The sequence below is a fragment of the Macaca nemestrina genome, chromosome 3 (genome assembly GCF_043159975.1).
Source record: "Macaca nemestrina isolate mMacNem1 chromosome 3, mMacNem.hap1, whole genome shotgun sequence".
NCBI lineage: Eukaryota > Metazoa > Chordata > Mammalia > Primates > Cercopithecidae > Macaca > Macaca nemestrina.
This window is the reverse complement of record NC_092127.1, coordinates 23,847,678-23,872,345: the sequence shown is the minus strand read 5'-3', so window position 1 is coordinate 23,872,345 and position 24,668 is coordinate 23,847,678.

The following is a 24,668-nucleotide window of genomic DNA, read 5'->3' as shown; positions in this document are numbered from 1 at the left end:
TTTGAGGTCACAGAGTAATAAGCCATCAGTGTATTTTTTTATACCTAAAATATGTGTGTGTGTGTATATATATATATTTATACCTAATATATACAATATATGTATATATAATATATACCTAATATATATAATATATAAATATATAATATATAAATTATAAATATTATATATAAATATATAAATTACATATAATATATATAAATTATATATTTGATACATCCCATCAAAACCTAATTTATTGAGAGTTTTTAGCATGAAGGGCTGTTGAATTTTGTCAAAGTTCTTTTCTGTATCTATTGAGATAATCATGTGGTTTTTGTCTTTGGTTCTGTTTATATGCTGGATTATGTTTATTGATTTGCGCATGTTGAACCAGCCTTGCATCCCAGGGATGAAGCCCAGTTTATCATGGTGGATAAGCTTTTTGATGTGCTGCTGGATTTGGTTTGTCAGTATTTTAATGAGGATTTTTGCATCAATGTTCATCAGGGATATTGGTCTAAAATTCTCTTTTTTTGTTGTGTCTCTTCCAGGCTTTGGTATCAGGATGATGCTGGCCTCATAAAATTAGTTAGGGAGGATTTCCTCTTTTTCTATTGATTGGAATAGTTTCAGAGGGAATGGTATCAGCTCCTCCTTTTACCTCTGGTAGAATTTGACTGTGAATCTGTCTGGTCCTGGACTTTTTTTGGTTGGTAGGCTATTGATTATTGCCTCAACTTCAGAGCCTGTTATTGATCTATTCGGGGATTCAACTTCTTCCTGGTTTAGCCTTGGGAGGGTGAATGTGTCCAGGAATTTATCCATTTCTTCTAGATTTTCTAGTTTATTTTCGTAGAGGTGTTTATAGTATTCTCTGATGGTAGTTTTTATTTCTGTGGGATCGGTGATGATGTCCCCTTTATCATTTTTTATTGCATCTATTTGATTCTTCTCTCTTTTCTTCTTTATTAGTCTTGCTAGTGGTCTGTCACTTTTGTTGATCTTTTCAAAAAACCAGCTCCTGGATTCATTGATTTGTTTGAACGGTTTTGTGTGTCTCTATCTCCTTCAGTTCTGCTCTGATCTTAGTTATTTCTTGCCTTCTGCTAGCTTTTGAATGTGTTTGCTCTTGCTTCTCTAGTTCTTTTAATTGTAATGTTAGGGTGTCATATTTAGATCTTTCCTGCTTTCTCTTGTGGGCATTTAGTGCTATAAATTTCCCTCTACACACTGCTTTAAATGTTTCCCAGAGATTCTGGTATGTTGTATATTTGTTCTCATTGGTTTCAAAGAACATCTTTATTTCTGCCTTCATTTTGTTATGTACCCAGTAGTCATTCAGGAGCAGGTTGTTCAGTTTCCATGTAGTTGAGTGGTTTTGAGTGAGTTTCTTAATCCTGAGTTCTAGTTTGATTGTACTGTGGTCTGAGAGACAGTTTGTTATAATTTCTGTTCTTTTACATTTGCCGAGGAGTGCTTTACTTCCAACTATGTGGTCAATTTTGGAATAAGTGCAATGTGGTGCTGAGAAGAATGTATATTCTGTTGATTTGGGGTGGAGAGTTCTATAGATGTCGATTAGGTCCGCTTGGTGCAGAGCTGAGTTCAATTCCTGGATATCCTTGTTAACTTTCTGTCTCGTTGATCTGTCTAATGTTGACAGTGGGGTGTTAAAGTCTCCCATTATTATTGTGTGGGAGTCTAAGTCTTTTTGTAGGTCTCTAAGGACTTGTTTTATGAATCTGGGTGCTCCTGTATTGGGTGCATATATATTTAGGATAGTTAGCTCTTCTTGTTGAATTGATTGCTTTACCATTATATCATGGCCTTCTTTGTCTCTTTTGATCTTTGTTGGTTTGAGGTCTGTTTTATCAGAGACTAGGATTTTATTCCCTGCCTTTTTTTGTTTTCCATTTGCTTGGGAGATCTTCCTCCATCCCTTTATTCTGAGCCTATGTGTGTCTCTGCATGTGAGATGGGTCTCCTGAATATAGCACGCTTATGGGTCTTGACTCTATCCAATTTGCCAGTCTGTGTCTTTGAATTGGAGCATTTAGCTCATTTACATTTAAGGTTAATATTGTTATGTGTGAATTTGGTCCTGTCATTATGATGTTAGCTAGTTATTTTGCTCATTAGTTGATGCACTTTCTTCCTAGCATTGATGGTCTTTACAATTTGGCATGTTTTTGTAGTGGCTTGTACCGGTTGTTCCTTTCCATGTTTAGTGCTTCCTTCAGGAGGTCTTGGAGGGCAGGCCTGGTGGTGACAAAATCTCTCAGCATTTGCTTGTCTGCAAAGGATTTTATTTCTCCTTCACTTATGACGCTTAGTTTGGCTAGATATGAAATTCTGGGTTGAAAATTCTTTTCTTTAAGAATGTTGAATATTAGCCCCCACTCTCTTCTGGCTTGTAGAGTTTCTGCTGAGAGATCTGCTGTTAGTCTGATGGGCTTCCCTTTGTGTGTGACCCAACCTTTCTCTCTGGTTGCCCTTAACATTTTTTCCTTCATTTCAACTTTGGTGAATCTGACAATTATGTGTCTTAGAGTTGCTATTCTTGAGGAGTATCTTTGTGGCATTCTCTGCATTTCCTGAATTTGAATGTTGGCCTGCCTTGCTAGGTTGGGGAAGTTCTCCTGAATAATATCCTGCAGAGTGTTTTCCAACTTGGTTCCATTCTCCCTGTCATTTTCAGGTACACCAGTCAGATGTAGATTTGGTCTTTTCACATAGTCCCATATTTCTTGAAGGTTTTGTTCGTTTCTTTTTACTCTTTTTTTCCTCTAAACTTCTCTTCTCACTTCATTTTATTCATTTGATCTTCAATCACTGATACCCTTTCTTCCAGTTGATCAAATTGGCTACTGAAGCTTGTGCATGCATCACGTAGTTCTCGTGCCATGGTTTTCAGCTCCATCAGGTCATTTAAGGACTTCTCTACACTGGTTATTCTAGTTAGCCATTCATCTAATCTTTTTTCAAGGTTTTTAGCTTCTTTGCGATGGATTTGAACTTCCTCCTTTAACTCAGAGAAGTTTGATTGTCTGAAGCCTTCTCTCAACTCGTCAAAGTCATTCTCCATCCAACTTTGTTCCATTGCCGATGAGGAGCTGCGTTCCTTTGGAGGTGGGGAGGCACTCTGATTTTTAGAATTTTCAGCTTTTCTGCTCTGTTTTTTCCCCATCTTTGTGGTTTTATCTACCTTTGGTCTTTTATCGTGGTGATGTACAGATGGCGTTTTGGTGTGGATGTCCTTTCTGTTTGTTAGTTTTCCTTCTAACAGTCAGTACCCTCAGCTGCAGGTCTGTTGGAGTTTGCTGGAGGTCCACTCCAGACCCTGCTTGCCTGGGTATCAGCAGCGGAGGCTGCAGAACAGCAAATGTTGCTGAACAGCAAATGTTGCTGTCTGATTGTTCCTCTGGAAGCTTCATCTCAGAGGGGCAGCCGGCCGTGTGAGGTGTCAGTCTGCCCCTACTGGGGGATGCCTCCCAGTCAGGCTACTCAGGGGTCAGGGACCCACTTGAGGAGGCAGTCTGTCCATTCTTAGATCTCAAACTTGGTGCTAGGAGAACCACTGCTCTCTTTAAAGCTGTCAGACAGGGACATTTAAGTCTGCAGAGGTTTCTGCTGCCTTTTCTTTGGCTATGCCCTGCCCCTAGAGATGGAGTGTACAGAGGCGTGCAGGCCTCCTTGAGCTGCGGTGGGCTCCACCCAGTTCGAGCTTCCTGGCCGCTTTGTTTACCTACTCAAGCCTCAGCAGTGGCGGGCACCCCTCCCCCAGCCTCGCTGCTGCCCTGCAATTGGATCTCAGACTGCTGTGCTAGCAATGAGCGAGGCTCCATAGGCATGGGAACCTCTGAGCCAGGCGCGGGATATACTTTCCTGATGTGCCCTTTGCTCAGTTGGAAAGGCAGAAATTACCCGTCTTCTGCGTCACTCACGCTGGGGGCTGTAGACTGGAGCTGTTCCTCTTCTGCCAACTTGGAACTGCCTGGAAATTTAACCACTTAATTTGGTCATGGCCTCTGCTTTATTCTTTCTCTGTGTTACAACTGATTTTGTATATGTTACTGAATTTTCACCTAATTGGATTGTGGCAGATAATATAATATGAAACATTCTAATCCTTTGATATCTGTTGGGATCTGTTGATGGCTTAGTTCATGGTCACTATTTCTGGGCTTAAAATGAATATGATTTTCTACGTACAAGGTTTACATACACACATACACACACACACACACACACACGCACACACCCTTTAGATAAACCATGTTTATTACACTATTGCAGTCTGAGATATCTTCACAAATCATTTTTTCTTGCTTGGTCTACCATTTTTTGAGAGATGCTTCAGGTATCACCACACTGTCTTCAACAATGGTTGAACTTATTTACACTCCCACCAACAATGTGAAAGTGTTCCTTTTTCTTCACAACCTCACCAGCATCTGTTCTTTCAATTTTTTAATAATCGCCATTCAGATAGGCATGAGATGGCATTTCACTGTGGTTTTGACTACAAATATGGTGTAGTGTATACTGCTCAGGTGATGGGTGCACCAAAATCTCACAAACCACTAAAGAACTTACTCACATAACCAAATACCACCTGTACCCCAATACCTTACAGATAAACAAAATAAAAAAATACCGCCGGGCACAGGGGCTTCTGCCTGTAATCCAGCACTTTGGGAGGCCAAGGCAGATGGATCATCTGAGGTCAGGAGTTCAAGACCAGCCTGACCAACAAGGTGAAATCCAGTCTCTACTAAAAATACAAAAACTAGCCAGGCATTGTGGTGTGTGCCTGTAATCCCAGCTACTAGGGAGACTGAGACAGGAGAATTGCTTGAACCAGGAGGCAGAGATTGCAGTGAGCTGAGATTGTACATTGCACTCCAGCCTGGGCGATGGAGCAAGACTCCCTCTCAAAAAAAATTTAATAAAATAAAATAAAAAGATATTGGAAAAGGACATGAGCAGAGACTTCTCAAAACAAGATCACTGATCATTAGGGAAATGCTTCTACCAAGGCTAGACAAACAAGTTTTCTTGCTATATATCTCTCTTCTTAGTTTTATTTTGGGTTTCCCTTATTCCAAAAACACACAGCTGTTTGTGTTCTCCAGTTTAGTTCAGTGTTTCTGTTAGCCTTTTTCATTGGGAAGCCTATAGAAGTTGTTTCCCCAGCCTTTTAACACAAAACAATGCCGAAAGTCTCCAGGAATTGGTGAATGGTCTCAAGTTAGAAGCCACCTTCAGAGCTCGCTTACCTCTCTGGATTCCTGCTCTTGCCTTATTTTTGTCCTCTTACATTTCCTTCCTTTTTGTCAATTTAGCAGTAAATTAAGAATATTTAAAAAATATTCTATCACAAGCATCACTTAAGCAAGCAAGAAAGTAAGTAGAAAAAAAATAAAAGGAAAATACTATAGGTAAACTTCCATTCCAAAGAATGACTGAACTAGGGAGAAGAGAGAAACAATGAAATACAAAAGGAAAATTTGCTTGTCACCTGATATTCCACCTGTGGAATATCAAGTGATATGGTTTGGCTCTGTGACCCCACCCAAATCTCATCTTGTAGTTCCCATAATTCCCACATGTTGTGGAAGGGGCCCAATGAGAAGTAATTGAATCATGGGGTAGGTCTTTCTATGCTGTTCTTATGATAGCAAATAGGTCTCACAAGAGCTACTGGTATTATAAGGGAGAGTTTCCCTGCACAAGCTCTCTCTGTTTGCCTGCCAAGACTTGACTTGCTCCTCCTGCCTTCTGCCATGATTCTGAGGCCTCCTCAGCCACATGGAAGTGTGTGTCCAGTTAAACCTCTTTCTTTTGTAAACTGCCCAGTCTTGGCTGTGTTTTTATCAGCAGCATGAAAATGGAGTAATATATCAAGTATCAGTGTTCTGTAATCTGTCCCATTCCATAGTGGAGAAATACTCCTAATGAGACTGCCATTGATCTGTTTATCCTACAATCTTTATTCCACCACAGAACTCACATAGATTTCCTCTCAGTGTCCTTGTGTCTTGCACTTGAACTGTGGCAAAGCCACAGTGTACCCACAGCTACTCTCTGCTGTCAACCCTGTAATGTTGGACTTAGAAAAACAGAGAAAGGGTACAGTGGGTGGAGGTGGAGGTACTGAAAGAAGAAAATGAGTCACATGTAGGTTTTCTACCTTTGTACTATATTTATTATTTAACCTCAATGTTCCTCCCTTCCTCCCCGCCTACTCTCCCACTTACCCCATGTTCTCTGCGACCTCGAGCTTCAGGGATTATTCTCTTGACTACACCCCAATTTAAGTCTATTTTAGCATCTCTAAACTGACCAGAGGGACACATGTTGCTTTAAAATATTAACACAGTCCTTGTTTCTGTTTTCTTTGATGTCTCATAATTTTTGAGGTCGTAGTTATCTACACTGAAATTGGAAAGAAATGTAGAGGATTTAGTCCAGTGGACATTGCCTCCCCACCTCCTTCCTATTTTCTATTTTATTTTTGTGGGATGTGTAATGTTTAATAAATAAATAAACAATCTACATTGTTTTGTTTTGTTTTTGTATTGTTAATAATTTCTTTAAAATTCTAACTAGCAATTTTACATTGTTTGGGTGGCAAGGTTTTCAGGGACTCTAATTCTCCTTATTATTTGAATCAGAAGTCCCTGCTAAATTTTTCTCAAAGAGTGTTGCCTGTACCCACAGAGAGTATTGACTCTCCCAAATGTGGTTTTGGAGCCCTTGACTTATATTTATAAGGAACGTAGCAACTGGCAAATATAGAAAACACCGACATGGATAATTTAACTGGGTCGTTCTGGTAGTTTTTCCAATTACTTAGAAAGCCATCAGAACTCAGAAAGGCCCTGAGTGGATCCAGTCCGGTGGAAGTGTTACTACATTTCTGAGGTTCCTGTCAGGAACAGGAACACCCTGAAGCCAGTTGGGAGCTCCAAGGATGCAGACCTGTCTAACAGCAAGCACTGAGGACTAAGAAGCTGAGATTTGACCCCAGCTGGGCCTTTTTGGCACTCTGTGTTCATGATCTCATGCAGAAAAGATCAGTTTACCTTTATTTCTTCCTTTGTAACAGACAGCTGTTACAAGAAAACAAATAAAATAATAGATGAAAAACACTTTGGAAAGGGAAAAAGTTCCACAGACATGTAAAATAACACAAGAGCTGTTATAAATACAAATGAAGTCGCTTGAGACCATTTAAGCCAGTGCAGGGGCCTATGGAGTCCAAGCAGCGCTGAGGTGACTTTGGAAACTCAGCCGGGTCAACAGCTCCTCAGAAGCAGGAGCCTGGGGTGCCTCAAATCTTGCTTGCATTTTTGTTGTCCTTCCCTGTGAGCTGGGGGTTGTTAGGCTGGTTAAGAGTTAATTTCTAAAAACCTTAAGAACAATATAACAGTTTATTAAACTACTGTTTATTAACCAGTAGTGTAACACTGTTTAATAAACACTGTTTAATAAAATACTGTTTATTCTTCTGCATTCTAATGTCCTCTGTTCTCCAGTCCTTTGCAATGATCATCTGAAATGATTCTCTAACAAGCACTAAGCAACAAGAGCATTTCCAGGGCACTTCTCAGACTACTCTCTAACGTTATAATTGCTACTCAAATATTCTAGATTTTTGTTAAAAAGGAGTTTCAGCAAAAACTGTGGTTTGCACTGCAAATACATTCAACCTGCCAATTGCCTTGTTTTTCATCTAGTTACTGTGTACACAGATGCAGAGAGAGGCAGAAAGAGCATGGTGCTGAGGAAGGGGATGCCTTCCCAATAGAGAGGAAATTGCCAATAATTCACAAAAGTGGAGCCTTAGAAGTTGAAAAGGTCACTCTCCAGGCTGTGACAATAGGAGGCATTTGTTTTATACAGGAGTTATGCTCAGTGTTATCTGTTATATGCTATGTGTATAAATCATTTTGACCCATGTTACTTCTTGAACAAAATTATCTGCTTTACAGTTGCTTCCTATCCTGATGTCATCAATATTTATAGCTTTTTCTTAAGTTAAAATTGCAGTGTGATTTTAATACACTATTTGTGAAACTACAATTTTTACTCTCAACATTTTCATGTAATGTGTGAATTTTAAGGCAAATTTGGAAGTTTGGTGAAGTTTTATGAACCAGATTTTAGGAGTAGGAGAATTAACCTCTTCTGTGGATAAAATAGAAATAGAAGCTTTCCAAAGCTACTGCAGTTTTTGTTAAGGTATTAAAATATTAATTCAATTAGGAGTCAATTTTAAACTCAGAAGTAGCATAGTGCAGATTTAACACTTAAAAGGCCTTAAAAACTCTTCTACCTAGTAAGTCATTTACCGTGAACAACAGCTTTCCTACCAGATGATGGTATACATAAAGAGGAGTTTATTAACTTAGAATACTTTCTGCTTTTTTTTCAAAGAACCATATTAAAAAGGTATCTAATATGCAAATTTGATTATAATTACCAAAAGTAGAATTGAAAAAGAAGAAAAGAAAACTAGTTATCCTGCAGTAGTCACTTTGTCTGGATGCGTGCAAATTGCTTTTAATACATCTTGTATAAAACATACGTCACAAAAAACTCTTGACAAATTCTTGTCAGAATAGTGTACAACAAAGACAAACAACAAATATATTTTCCTTTCTAGAAGTAGCAAGGCATTGCCAAATTTTTCCTTTTAGAAATAGTTTTATTGCATGTTATCTTCAAGTGTTGTAGAGTAAACACCTCAAAAGTAATGTTTTGTTACACGTCATTTGTCTATTTTTTCCTCTTCTCTATCTTTTCATTGAATGTCAATTAGGCTATTCCCTAGATTGTAAGTGTGAAAAATCTCCCTCGAGGATAGGATTCTGGCCAAGTGCCATCTTCTTGAGCATGCTCTGACATATTCTAAAATGTCTTCTGATCTACCAGGCTTTGAGTTCATTTCACGAGAATTATTGCTCACTTTTATGTTTGTTTCTTAATTTATCTTTTACAGGCCCTTCAGGACATGCTGTTCATTAGAACATGACTGAAAATAATGTGATGTGATTTCTGGTATAATTATATACATTTTTTCACATGCTACTTTTAATGTCTTTTAAAGAGCATAAAGAAGTGCTCCAAGACTCTTTTTGTTTTTTTTTCTTTCTCATCTCTTTATATCTTATGTCTTCTTCCAAGCATAATATAAACAGGCTGAAAATTGAGCCAAGTATTAACGACATCCAATAATAATAAGGTAATTCTATCATTGTTAGAGTTTTTTGTTTTGATCGTGTTCTCAAATGCTCCATCTTTTATAACTAGTTTCTATTGCAAAATTTAACATATGTGTTTGTGTATATGTGTGTAGATATATTTAATGGAGACATGAATAGAAGTGTTAATACCACTCAAATGCCCATTGATGTAATCCGCATAAGATACCCTTATAAGTCTGAGAAAAACAAAATGGGAAGAAAAAAATCCATTTCAGTGTCTCATCAGGATTATCATTTATCTGTTGAACTTAAGGAATTATTTAGGTCATAGCATCTATCTTGTCCTTCCTCATGTCCTTCTCTAAAAGATTTATTCAGTTTACTTTGTGCTTAGCAGAACTTAAAAACACAATTTGAATTGTATCTGCTTGGCAATCAATACCAAAAGGAAGAATTTAGATTACTAATTGCAAACTACCAGCCAAACCCAAACTTAATAGACAGGGTTGTTTCTGTGAGTTTTGTTTGCTCCAAGTTGGTTTGTGGGGACAGGCCAAGTAGAAATGAAATATTCATTGTTGATAAAAATAAAACATTTATCTAAAAATGGAGACAAATAGAAGACTCAAAGAAATGTTATATTTCAAGTGGCTAAACTATCAGACCAAGTTACACTGCACCATGCTGTGATGGGCAAGAAGATAAGGTCTTCACCATCTGTTCTCTGGAGGTCTTGAGTTTAAATCTCAATGGGAGACTACTGCAGGATGCCAGGGGAAAGGAAAAGGTAATTTGGAAACGTTGAACCTTTTATGCCAAAGCAATGAGGATTCTTACATATATTTACTTATAAGAACAGATAGTATTCCATCCCAACACTAATATTAAACAGGCTAGCATTTAATTAAATATGGAGATCCATTTCAACTTACATTGTATGTCTCAATTTTCACTTACAATGTCTGAGATATACCATGTACACACAAAATGTGTGTCAATAGCTATACTTACACTGCGTAGTCTGTCAAACCATTAATGCTGTTGGATTCTAACAACAATGTTCAAACTGGAATTGGCTGATCAAGTATTTTAAAATTCATCAAATGTGATCCTATATTTTTCCTCATGTCTGATGATGAGATAAGAGTTCACAATCAGGTTGAAGTCACTTTAGTATTAAAACAAAGCAAACACGCTTTTAGATGTGATGTGAAATAACCTCAGAGATGTTGGCATCTGGTGCTATCTAGACTATAATACAGCAGAGTGACGCGGTTGCAGTGGTTGTTACAAGCACTCAAGAGAGTGCATACATCAGGTTCTTTGCATCATGTCTATTTTAGTTTTCTATTATTTCCTCTGATTTCCTGGGAGAGACAGCATTTATGTCTCAAAAAAATCTTCAATACTGAAAGCATTTATTGAAAGCATAAATAACATTTTCTTTCTCAAAACAATACATGCCCTCAAAATGCAAAAGCCTATTCCTCTTTTCCTCTTTTTTCACAAATCACGTCCTTCTCCTAGCTCCATGCTACAGGTAGTCATTTCATATCAAATAAAATGATTGTGTCCAGACAACCATGTTGGATATTTTAGAGAAAGTGTTTATTGTCTGTACAACCCAGCACATCATGCAGTCCCTTACACAAAGATCCTAAAGGAAAGGTCTAATCTTTCCTTTGTCGTGAACACTGCAACCAAAACAAGCTTAGTTTGTTAGTTCCTTGGTCAAAGCCTTATTTCTGCACTGCCTACTATATTTAGTACATTCCTCCATATCTTCGGGGGATTGGTTTCAGGCCTCCTCCTTGGATACCTAGGCTTTCACATAAAATGTATTTGCATAGAACCTACACACATTCTCTTGTATACTTTAAATCATCTCTATATTACTTATAATACCTAACACAATGTAAATACTGTACAAGTACTTGTTATACTGTATAGGGTTTTTTCCATTATTTTTTAGGGTCATGTGGTTATTTTTGTTTATTTATTTTTCCAAATATTTTCAATTGGTGGTTGTTTGAATTTGTGAATATAGAACCCAGTGGATACGGAGGCTGACTGCACAGACATTCAAGGCCGTCACAGTCCAGCTTCACTTGATCTCTCCCAGGCTATTTCTAACTTTTTGCAGACGACTCTCTTGCCAGCCACCCATCATTACTGTAACAAGTCATGGCTTATCCTTCCTTTGTGATTTTGCTCAGATCTGTTCTTCCTGGAATGTCCTTAGGACCTTTCTAACAGTTCTGTTGATTGACATTCTAATAAGTTTTCAAGGCCTAGGCCAAATACCACTTCATCCATGAAGACTTACCAAATGCCAAATCAGAAATGATTTCTCCTTTTTAAACATCTTTAACTATCTTTTTTTTTCCTTGTAACTTTCATTTTAGGTCCAGTGGGTACATGAACAGGTTTGCCATGTGGGTAAATTAGGTGTCTTGCAGGCTTGGTGTACAGATTATTTTGTCTCCCAGGTAATGAGTGTAAGTAGTTTTTCAATCCTCACCTTCCTCCCATCCTCCATCCTCAAGTAGGCCCCGGTGTCTATTTTTTCTTTCTTTGAGTCCATGTGCACTCAATGTTTAGCTCCCACTTGTGAATGAGAACATTCAGTATTTGATTTTCTGTTCCTGAGTTAATACACTCAGGATAAGCAAATTTCCATGTTGCTGCAAAGGACATGATTTTGATCTTTTTTTACGGCTGTGTAGTATTCCATTGTGTTGTAACTATCTTTTAGCATTTATCTTGTACAATAATATTACAGTAAACTATACGTAACTAATTTCATTAAAACAAGTTGGCCAGGCGCTGTGACCCATGCCTGTAATCCCAGCACTTTGGGAGGCCGAGGCGGTTGGATCGCGAGGTCGGGAGTTCAAGACATGTCCGGCCAAGATGGTGAAACCCCATTCCAACTAAAAATACAAAAATTAGCAGGGCATGGTCATGGTGGCAGGCACCTGTAATCCCAGCTACTTAGGAGACTGAGGCAGGAAATTACTTGAACCAGGGAGGCGGAGGTTGCTGTGAGCCGAGATCGTGCCACTGCACTCCAGTCCGGGTGACAGAGTGAGACTCCGTCTCAAAAAGAAAAAAAAAAAAAGTTATGCCATTCATCTTAACCAATTGTTTTCTATTACCTTGCATACTCCTTTATGAAAAAGAACTCAATGATTATTAAATGGAGTTTTCTAAAGATGAAATAGATGTTGCTTGTGAAGTTCTAAGTGCTAAAAGTATAGAGGGCAATCCTGGTTTCTTGTCTTAGTTGTTATTCATTCATTCTTTCAGCAAATATTTATCAAGTGCTTGCATGCCACTTTGTGAAGCAATAGGGATATAAGAATCAACAAAATAGATGTAGTCACTCCTTTCATGGAGCAACCCTCTTTGGATTTACAGATTTCAGAGAATTTCAGTTTCTTTATCTATAAAATAAAAGTTTATATAATTTCAAAGACTCCTTCCAATTTGAAAATTATGAAGACTCATAAGCAGGACACACTTTGTAAGATTAAATATCTATATTAGAGACATGAGCTAAGTTATGCATTATATAGACTATGTTATATGTATGTTTTTTTATACTATGTCATAAAACATGATAATTATAAAACTTGGAGTTTGGGGGTGGAAAACTCACTTGCTATTTAGGTATGATAGTCAAAGACATTATCAGACATTTCCTCCATCTTTTTGAGGTTTTGGATAAAAATACTACCCTTCCTTTTAGGAATCAATAATTTAGATGACGTTCAAAGATGGGGAAATTTGCACATTATCATTTTGTTGTTGTTGGGTGTCTGTAATCTTTCTAGTTATCACGTCAACTTCATCATCATGTTAAAGTCCTTTTCTGATATGTGTCTTGCAAATAGCACTGGGAATGTTTCCGGTAGAAAATAGGGTAATGTTCTTGATATAGTGGGGCCTGATTTAGCTCTTAAATGACTTTTTTCAAGTAGAAGTTACATGTCACCAAGACTTCAACTGAGAAGACTTTGTAAATTTTCTTCAGGCTTTCTTTTTTTATCATTATACTTTAAGTTCTAGGGTACATGTGCACAACCTGCAAGTTTGTTACATATGTATACATGTGCCATGTTGGTGTGCTCTACCCATTAACTCATTATTTCTTTTAAAGATGACAGTGCCTACCACCTTGGATGTGGTTAGAAATACCCTGCAGCAATGAGATTTTCTTTAGCCAGTTAATCTTGCTGTATAATATAATGACAGTTAATCCTTTTAAATCTTTTAAAACACTTTACAATGGGAAGACACAATGCCTTTCCAGCTGTGTACTAATGCTGATTTCCCCATTGTTCAAAAACCTTTAGATGACTTCAATGTATTAAAAATGAATAAAATTATTATTTTGCTAACTCTGTATTCTCAGAACTAGGCAAGACGAAGAATGGAGATCCAGAAATGTGATATCCTGATTATTTTATCCTGTATTGGGAGAATGTCTTTGGGGAGAGCTAACTTTGCTTTTGATTGGATAATATGGACATAGCATATTCTCGGTGGAAGCGAGGTAAAGTAGCTAAAGAAAAAAAGTGAAAAGGGTAAAATGGAAGAATTACTTAAAATCAAAATAAGATCAAGATAATAATTACATTGTTATCATTTAAATATAATACTTACACTATTATGAGAAATGACCAGACTGAGTGAAGGGTGAGTATATGTTTATACAGATGTGAATGTGCTGTCCAGGCCCACTATCCCATCGCAATTCAGTAAAACCATACTCTCAAAGGACAGTGATTTGTTGTATTTGTGAACAGGTGGCAGCTTCATCTATTCAGAGACCAATTATGTAAAGCAGCATGAGAATAACCAGGGTGCCAATGCTGGCAGAGAGAGAGAGGGAGGGAGAGGGAAGAGAACAAATCTGTCACATGTTACAAAAGCAATAGTGATTTAACTCTTGAACAAGGAAGATTCTTGAAAATAGATCCAGTGAAATAATTCCCTGCATAAGTGTCTCTCATGTGAAATCCTTCTGAGTACCTGGTAGTGATTCTACTAGTGCAAGTAGTAGGAATGAAGCTTACCTCCATTATATTTCAATGATATTTTGCTTTAAAATATGTTACTGGAACTCATTTCAAAGAATGCTGACCCTTAATATATTAGACTAGATGTTAAAATTAGGAAAATACGGACAAATCAGAGTCCTGACTGCCTTGTACCTTCCTTATTTAGGGTTAAAACGTAGTTCATCAGTAGCCCACCAAAGCTACTATTTATATGCAAGTGTATCTGCTTAATAAATATTCACCTTTTGTTTATTTATTTATATATTTATTTATTTGAGACAGGGTCTGTGTCACCCAGGCTGGAGTGCAGTGGCTCAGTCATAGCTCACTGCAGCTTCAAACTCCTGGGCTGAAGTGATCCTCCTGTCTCAGCCTCCTGAGTAGCTGGGACTACAGGTGCACATGCCACTACACTCAGCTAATTTTTAATAATTTTTTTTGTGGAGACAGAAGTCTCACTATTGTCCAGACTGGTCTCAAACTCCCAGCATCAAGTGATTCTCCTGCCTTGGCCTCTGGAAGTGCTGGGATCACAGATGTGAGCCATCACACCCAGCCAAATTTGCTTATTGAATTAACTACTTATCTCCTGGAAAAGTTGGCAGAAGAGACTTAGAGAAACAAGGAACAAGTTTAGCTTAATGTGTAGATGGTACAATGATCAAAAAAGATGCTGAGAGATTGAGGAATTCCTAGGAAACAGGGGCAGTGTGAACAAATGAGACTTTGAGTGAAGCTGCCTTTAGTTAGAGGCCGAAGTCAACTGTTTCCCAGAGTCAACAATGACCAGATCTGCAGACAATTAAAAAAAATCTTTCTATATTTTTTTCTTGGTAAAGGCTGTTTATATTAAAGTTTGTAAGTTTTGGAGGGATATTATTTATTTCATTGTCTAATAATTTTCCCACAAGTCCAAAGATGAGACGATGAAAAGCTACAAGCTACTATTATTCGTTAAGCCTGAAAATGACTTAGAGAATGGTAAACAAGTTAGAATCATAAAGGTATTTAGATAATTGAGCTTTGACCTAACATTTTTTTTTTCTAGTTGCAAAGCTTTCCTTCAGGAAGCAAAAATATGAGCAATAATCAAAACACTATTTGTTGTGAATGTTGGGTAAATAATGACGTTTCTCCATTTTGAAGAAAGTATTTATTTCAATGTTTGTTTGGGATTCAAATTCTCTACTAAATATATTGATTTCATAGAGCCAGCATCACTGGATTTTGGCCAACATGACACGACCACATAGACTATTTAAAATGTATTAGGAATCCTTCTGAGTGAGTTCACCTTGACTTTCCTGTGATGTTGTGTGTAATGATGAGCTTCTAGGTTTGGGAAAAAATTGAGTTTCTAATGGAAAATTTTTTGTGAAGTGAGGGATATAATTGCAAACTTCTCCGATGACAGTTTCTTCTGGCATTTGGTAATGAGGTACAGCTGAGTCTGGGAATAAACATCCAGGTGCACCTATCTAAACACGTCATTAGCCTACCTGAGAAGTCCTCAGGGTGATCTGCATTAACTGAGTGTCTTTGTGTTGTAGCTAATGTTGACTACATCCTTAAGGTCTTATGTGTCTTTAAGCTTAGGTTAATAGACCACTGGTTAAAGCTCCTTTACTATCCAGATGTTTACACATCATTTAGATTATAGCCTACATTCAAGTTTAATTTGCCTGTCTCTGAATGAATCAAAATTTCTATCTATATTTGGCTTACATTTAGATGTAGTTTTGTAACTTCTGTTGTCTCAGCTTTGTGTTTGCTTTTCCACGATGCTTACCAGAAGTCTCCCCATGTGGCTGTTTCAACATAATTTGGGATAAATCCCTAAGATCTACTAGAGATATAGCAGAGGAAATGTACAGAATTGAGAATGTGAGAATAAAATGTTTTTCAGTTTTTAGAAGTTAGATTAGTCAGGTAGGAATTATTAAAACAGTCTTTTTAATCTGCCTACAAAATTAGTTGGAGGGGAAAGCAAGCTACGAACCTTTGGGGTTTGTAATATCTGTTAATTTAGTATTATTTATACATTTAATTAAAGTGCTGCTTACCTTTTTAGGCAGATTTAAATACAATTAGGCTGTTCTCATCCCTCTGACAGCACCTAATTATTCCCTTATTGTTCATTACCTATCATTAAGTCCTTCGCTCTGGTTGTTTTTACCCATCATTGACAGTTTAGACAATATACCTTCTTTTTTTCAAGTCTCATTTATCTTTTCATTATGTTCCATTTCAAATAATTAATCTTTAGTTACATATGCCAATCTCCAGTCTACTGGTTTGCTAATATGTAGACCACTCATTCATTTGAATTCTGTGCATACTAGAAAACTATTCTAATGCAAACAAACAAACAAAAAACTAGCAGCAAATACCTGTTAGAAATATGTTTTGTTTATTTACTTACTTATTTTGAGACAGTGTTTCGCTCTTTCCCAGGCTGGAGTGCAATGACACGGTCTTGGCTCACTGCAACCTCTGCCTCCTGGGTTCAAGCGATTCTCCTGCTTGAGTAGCTGGAATTACAGTCGCCTGCCATCACGCCTGCCTATTTTTTGTATTTTTGGTAGAGACGGGTTTCACCATGTTGGCCAGGCTGGTCTTGAACTCCTGACATCAGGTGATCCACCCGCCTCGGCCTCCCAAAGTGCTGGGATTACAGGTGTGAGCCACGGCGCCCAGCCAGAATTATGTTTTGTTTACAATACCAGAGCAGGAAACTCAGGCTACGGTGGAATATTTTTTCAAGTAGAGCAGTTGTGAGCTTTAAAGTATTCTTCAAAGTATTTTAAGTTTCTGTAAGTTCTAAATTTTCTTTTGTGGGGAATGGACATAATGTGTCAGGGAATACGGAGGAAAGAAGACTTTCCGGGTACAGCTTTTCTCTCCTGAATCTGTTTGCCTGATTCACCAAACTGTCTTAATGCCTCATGAAACACAATCAAGACCTCTATACAGCTCAGGTCAAGTTTTCCAGTTGGAGTCTGTGACAGGCATAAACATTTAGATTTAACATACTCTCTTTTGTAAATACAAAGAATGACAACAAGTATGTTAATAAGAGAAAACTTTGCTAGGGATTTAAACATATTCAGGATTGCATGGATAATATTTTATATACTAACCCTTTTATCTAGTCAAGTAAGTTTTGTGCATATACAAGTAACATTTTCCTATCATTCCTTACGTGAAAAGTATCTCTTTTCTTATACTATGGATACCCTTTACTATAAAAATTAATTGCATGGAGAATCCAAGACAGTCTTTTTCAACTTATTATACACCAATGGAATATAAAAAGACATATATTGCAGCATTTTTATTAGGAATAAAGGACAATTTCCACATAGTAAAACAACAGTTTTTCTCAAATTGAGGAATCCCAGTTATGAAAGAACCAAGGATCTAGTGAGGCATGAACTAAACATATCAATATCTGAAAATTCAGTAACTAGATCTATTTAAAAACTTACATAGTTACAAAAATTACATTCTAGATGATATCCAGGATTTTTAAGCATACTATGACTTCATACAGATCTGAACTATGGCTCACTTTCATATTCAGTCTCATCTTCAAGTTGCCCTCCAAACACAAAATTTAACTGAATTTCATTATCCATTCATTTCTCATCATTATTTATAGCTTCAGATATGGGACAGCACAAATTTCCAATGTCTGCATTTCCACAATTTATGCTTAGCCTCCTCTCCAACTTTTCATTTTTCTTTATTTTTCCTTTTTTTTTTTTTTTTTTTGAGACAGAGTCTTGCTCTGTCGCCAGGCTGGAGTACAATGGAGTACAATGGTGTGATCTCAGCCCGCTGCAACCTCCGCCTCCTGGGTTCAAGGGATTCTTCTGCCTCAGTCTCCCAAATAGCTGGGACTACACTTGCGCACCACCATGCGCAGCTAATTTTTGTATATTTAGTAAAGATGGGGTTTCACCATGTTGGCCAGGATGATCTCTGTCTCTTGACCTCGTGATCTGCCTGCCTCTGCCTCACAAAGTGCTGGGATTACAGGAATGAGCCACCACGCCCAGCCCATTTTTCTTTCTTAACAGCAGCAACAACAATTATAATAACAATGCCCCTCCATTGTGGGAAAACAGATACATATTGTGGTATGTTTATATGTCTGTGGGGTACACACACAGAGTGTCCTAAGATGTTTCTATTCATAAGCTTTTTTGGGGTATATATATTTCTTGCCCTTTTTTCACCAGACATCTAAAACTCTCATGAAAGCCAAAGACTGATTTAATAAATTATTTTATTTACCGCACTCATAACGAAACACACTTTCAGCTCATTTAAATGAGACAATGCCTTTACTCAGTCTGGAGAGGATATACTACCATGGAAAGCAGCCAATTGATTCTGCCAGAGAATTCTATCTCCACAGTCATTGGAAATTTCTTACATAGAGATACCAGTATCCCTGGTAAGGACAATGATGACCTGGCTTAAAAAAAATGCTAGCCGTGATTGGTCAGATTTGGAGTATATCATGCTGTTTACAAATTGTTCTACTAATATATCTTCCATGAGTATAATTGGGAAGGAAGTTACGCAGGCTAATAGAAGTTTCCAGGATTTCCCTGTTCTCCTTTGTTTGGCCTTTGCCTCCATATTTATTATTTTTTTAGTTGCTCTGACTCCTGCCTAAGACCTTTTTTAAATGAAATTTAAAATTCTCAATGTCAAAACCTTGGGTTGTTAGATTTGCTTCTAATTCCCCTTTTTAATTTACTTCTCTGTGTTAAAATAAAACAAAATTATACATCATTATATTTCTGAAGTCTTTTATATTTTATTTTCTCACCCTACGATTTACCTCCATTCTTCTTTCTGGAGTTTAAGATGATTACACTCTTTTATTTTCCACATTCTCTCCCTTTTCTAGGCCAAAAGAATGATGCTTTTTCTTAAGTTGTTCATGAAATAATCACCCATTCTTTACTATCATTATACTCATAACAATAATTTCTATTTTTGCACCACTTAATATATATGAAGCTAAATGTTTTGTGTTACCTCCGTCAACCTCCAAAGCAACCCTTTCATGTGGACACCGTTTTAAGATGGGAACTGTGAGGCACAGAGCATAAGCCATCCACCTCACATTTTCGGTTGCTCTCCAATTCACCTACTTACTCACTGATTTGATTTTTGCCAAAGCTCTCTTTTAAACAGTGATTCTCAACCTTTGCAGCTGTCTGGAGGTTCTTTTCCTTTGCTGGCTGTCCTCTATCTTTTTCCTGCACTGACTTTTCCTGACATGATTCTGTAGTTATGCTTAGTTCCTTCCAAATCCCCTTTCCACTTAACTGATGAGGTGTGTGGGGTTTTTTTTGTTTTTGTTTTTGTTTTTGTTTTTCATCTCATACATCCTCAGCATTATCTGGGAATCCGTACTAAATCTGGAAGTACACAAGGCCCCATTTACAGGTGTGTTATTAGATCACAAGATAACTGGAAGCTGGGAAATTAGTCATAATGAGTGTTTCTGTCAGTAGAGGGCAAGAAAGCCTGTTCCCTCAGTCATGATCACGTTGATTACGACCGCCTGGAATTCTTGCTGGAACACAAGGCAAAAACAACAAATTGTTATTTGATTCATCCTTTTGGCCAATTAGAGTTGTAATCCATTGAAAATGTCTGTTATACATGAGTCTTCCCTCTTGTTTGGTAAATGGTGGGAATAGGGTGAAGAGAGGGGAAGTAAGTTCATTTTGTTGTCTTTCCCTTCCTCCAAACCTGGTGTGAAATTCCACTTGGCATAGTCTCTAAAGTTTGGCCCGAGCAGCACACACAATGATACATAGTGTATACAGGAAGCAAAATTCAACAGAGCACCTTTGGCTACCACCCATGCTTATACACAAGAGGAAATGGGCCATTATCCCACTCTCTACTTGCTGAACTTTGGCTACCATTGCTGTGAGGACAATATTTATCCTCATCTCACTTCATTCAAACTACTGTATTGTTTTCAAGACACAGTGTGAGGCAACAGGAACAAGGCCCAAGCAAAACAAAAACCTTACCTACCACAGCCAGACAGCAAGTAAGACTAAGAGAAAATAACTTTACTAAATCAGGTATACTTAAAGCTTGCTGGCATTTGGAGACAAGATAGTTTATAATACAGGAGTGGATAAACTACCAAGATTTACTCCCTCGAGGCATTTAAAGTATCTCACATCCTAGCATTTATAAAGGGAAAGGATGTTAGGAGTTGTCTAATTATTAGACAGTTCATCTATTTTACAGATGTTCAGAATACAGAAGTACAGCAATTTAGATTCAAAAGGATGAAATCCATTCCTTGGTGCTATGTAGCTAACAAGAAACAGAAGCAAGACCGGGACCAGGGTCTCTGGATGCTGAGACTAACATCGTTCCCACATCTTCCATGCTTCCATATTGCTCTCCAGAGTAAGTGACAGGCAGTCTGAGTAGCTATGGGATGTAGTCACCTTTTAACATATCCCATTTGTAAATTTTCTACCACAAAATTCTAATCCTGTGCTAATCTCCATGATGGGGCACACATCATACCACCTCCAACTCCAGCTAACATTATTTCATTGTAGCAAAATATTATAATTAATATACTCTTTCAGCAGAAATACAGAAGGATTATTTCAGTCTGGAGTCTGGAGGAAACTGAGGGAGCTCTCTTGGAGTCTTTTCCTCAGGATTCAAGAAGAAAGGAAGTTTAAAAGAATAAGAAACAAGGGAAACATGAACTGAATCAATACTTTGTGTGCTTAAAGTCTAGGATGGTGGCCAGCCCACTGTAGGTGTTAATTGGAAAGAGCCAGGGTTGTAAAAAGCTACCTTACTGGAGGAAGGGAAGAAAGGGGGAGAAATACAGATAGAGGTAGGATTACTCAAGGGGGTGGGGGGAGAGAGATCATATGAGAGAGAGAGAGAGAGAGAGAGAGAGGTGAAGGAGGAGGAGAAGAGATGCAAGGGAGAAGAGAGGGAGGCCGAAATCACTGAAGAACGAAGACAAGAGAAACAACAAAAAATCCAGAATGTTGTGGCAGAGGGAAAAAGCAGCTATTTCAATCATTGGTGATAGAATCACCCTTAGTGAGAAAACCATATGGTTTATTAGTAAATTTGTGTATTATCAAACATTTTCTTGGGTTACTTCGGTGTGAAATTATTGACCCTGTGAGACTAGTTTCTAGAAGGAGCTGGCATAACAGTATATTCAAAAGTAGGTATAATTACACTGCCTTGAAAAAGAGAGAAAAAATCACAAGAAGTATCAGCCAAGAAAAAAAAGTCTTAGAGGAATCTAAAGTTTAATTTACATGATAGAGTCAATGGAGAACAGAGCAATGACAAAAAAAAAAAAAAAAAGTAGTACATTTCAGTTCTGCTTATATGTCTAACAATATTATAAAATACAGCAATGACAATGACATCAGATTAGTATTATTTAAATTCCCATATAACCAAAGACACTCATGGTGAGCTCACATCTAGGACTAGAATGCAGAAAAACTTCATTCACATACTGAATGCTTGTACTTTGAATCATAACTATAGTGTCTCATGTGACCTGTGAGCAGCAAATGCTTGTTTCTGTGGGGCTGTACACTACAGCATGATAGGCAGAACTTTTAAAATCCATCATAATACATTCTAACAGAAGCCCTTTGAATTTAAAACACTGTGACTGCGCAAATAACCTTCTCTGTAACTCTTGGTTTATTTAACCATAAAGTGAAGATTATAATGCTTGCACATTGCTTTTCTGAGAACTAAATCAAATAAATTATGGGAAGCATCTTGTGGAATTCCTGGTATACACAGGGTATGCTCAAGTGTAAGCTCTCTTTTCTCTTGCCTGTCTAATCTAAAAACTGATATTCATTTTTTTTCAAGATGGAGAAAAACATAATTCAAAAGACTCATGAAATTGTTACCTAGTAAATGTAGGTTGGAGAAGTATTCTTCAATCTTTAAGAAAATTCAATTGTATTAAAATATCAATGACAAACATCCAGCTAACTTGGTGCTGCATAAATCCTTAGGTTATTTTTCTGAACGATCCCCTAGTCATTGGACACTAATGTGATTTTCTTTGTGACTAAGATATTTTGCCCTTGAATTCATGCACCTAATCAGTGTAAGCAACTGCCAGGAGGGACAAATATAAGTAGATGTAAAGCAGGTAAAGTACCTGGTAGCCTGATGTCATAGCTTACCTCCCTCTCCAAATGAAACAGATTCTAAATACACGGGCTTATATAGGCCTGTTGCTCATTCTTTGTAAAATCGTGAGCAAGAAGCACTAAAAATAGATTCAGATCCTATTTATGTAGTTTCTCTGTCAAATGAATATTTCACAAAATGTTGGCTCCTCCCCATCTCTACTCCCCACCAAAAAAATAAAAAATAAAAAGAATAAGAAAGCCTCCTCTGCTAATATTTACCTGAGATTTTTTTTTTTTTTCTGACTATTAATTCAGCTTAGGTGAATGGAATGGATCATCAGCAGGTTAATGTCACACAAGGGCACTCTAGATCTCTGAATACACTTCCATCACTGTCAAGGAAGAATAAATGCCCTCATAGAAAGTGACATTTTTGCTGTCTTGACTGTTTTTATTCTAAACTCAATTGTCTGAAGGACAGAAAAAGGGTGTCTGATCTCTCACTACGGGAGAACATGTAATGTTAAATATTTTATTGACAATTTTGTAGATTACATTTCTGGTTAGTTACCATTCTAAGAGAAACTAAACTCATAATATCATGTGTGACCACTGGATCAAGACTCCTATAAAATTCAAACCTCACTTTTTATTTGTGTAAAGGTTTATAGTGAAAGATCAATAATGGTAACAATATCCATATTGAAAATGCTATAAAAACGAATCTAATAGGTTTTCTCCTCTGTATTTTTTCAAGTGTGAGTGATAGTGAGTGAAATTGTGTGTGTGTGTGTGTGTGTGTGTGTTCAAATGCCTTGATTTAGGCTTACTAAACCTCCTCTAAACAAATTAAGTTGGAAAATAAGAGCCACAAGAAATTTGAAAGAAAGAATGAAAGTTATTATTGATGGGATAGAGGAATTCACAATATACCTTTTGGATCATGGTTTAACTTCCTGATATCATTCTCAGAACTACTTAAACAAAGAAATACAGTCTTCCACATCTCACGTACCATATGCCTCACTGCAAACCAAGACTAAACACCTTCTCTGTTAGAACCATTCAACTCAGAACCAATTAGTTCACTTTTCCCCTAGAAGGAATACCCCTCTATTATGGGAAAGCTCCACTCTCATTAGCATGATGCCAGTGCCACTCACAGCATGCATGCTGGCCTCCAGCACCTTCTGCACCTCCGAGTTCCCTTTCCTAGTGCTGCGGTATCCAGGATTACCCAATAAGTAAACTGTGCTATGCCAGGAGTGACAGCAAAGCACGGGTACCATTTTTAAAATTTGATTATTTGCTATTTCAAAAAAAATCAAAATGTTTTATTTTTGGAAACGTAAAATATTTGATGAATATGTTTAAAATTAGTTTGGGGGTGAGTATTCACATTTAGTATTTTCAGGCCTTCATCGAGCCCGGTTCCTGCTCCTGAATGCCAGAGAAGCACTTGACTCCCTCACTTCAATCTTAAGTCCTATTCAGAACGCTGCGTTCTTTTGTTGACACCCCATTGTATCCTCTTCCTAGCATGCAAGCCCTTCTGTCTCCCACTATTGCCTTTTAAAAAATTTACACTGGATTCCAGCTAATTAAAATAGAAAGATTTATTTGTATTATATTTTAATTAATTTTACACACACATTGCTTGAAAAATACTTTCCTTCCTAAATAGACATTTTTGGAACATTTCTCAATCAAATTTTAAAAATTTCCTAATAATGTAAATTCTGTGCATCCTTTTTCTTTAATGTGAAAAGCAGCAAGCCTGTTTTCTGACTTGTGTCTGGTCCAGTGAATAAAACCATGTTTGACTCTGCACTCTAATTAATGGAGTTCATTTTCCGGCCAGGTCTCTATTGGCAGCCCAGGATGGATCAGAGCCAAATTTCTGAGGTTGATTGTTCATTGAGTATCCTACACACACACACACACACACACACACACACACACGCTCACATACTCACACACACTCATATACACAGACACACACACACACACACACACACACACGGCATCAGAAAATCAGTTTTAAGGTGGTCGTATTGTAACAGCTTCGTTGCAAATGGTAATTTCTTCCTTCCTGCTCTTCGAAAGCTCTACTTTAAGTTATATTTAGGAAAAAAACCCTGCTCCCGTGCTCTCATGCACAATCGGAGGAGACACTGAAAACTCGCAGTGTATCTCCTCTCACTTACCCA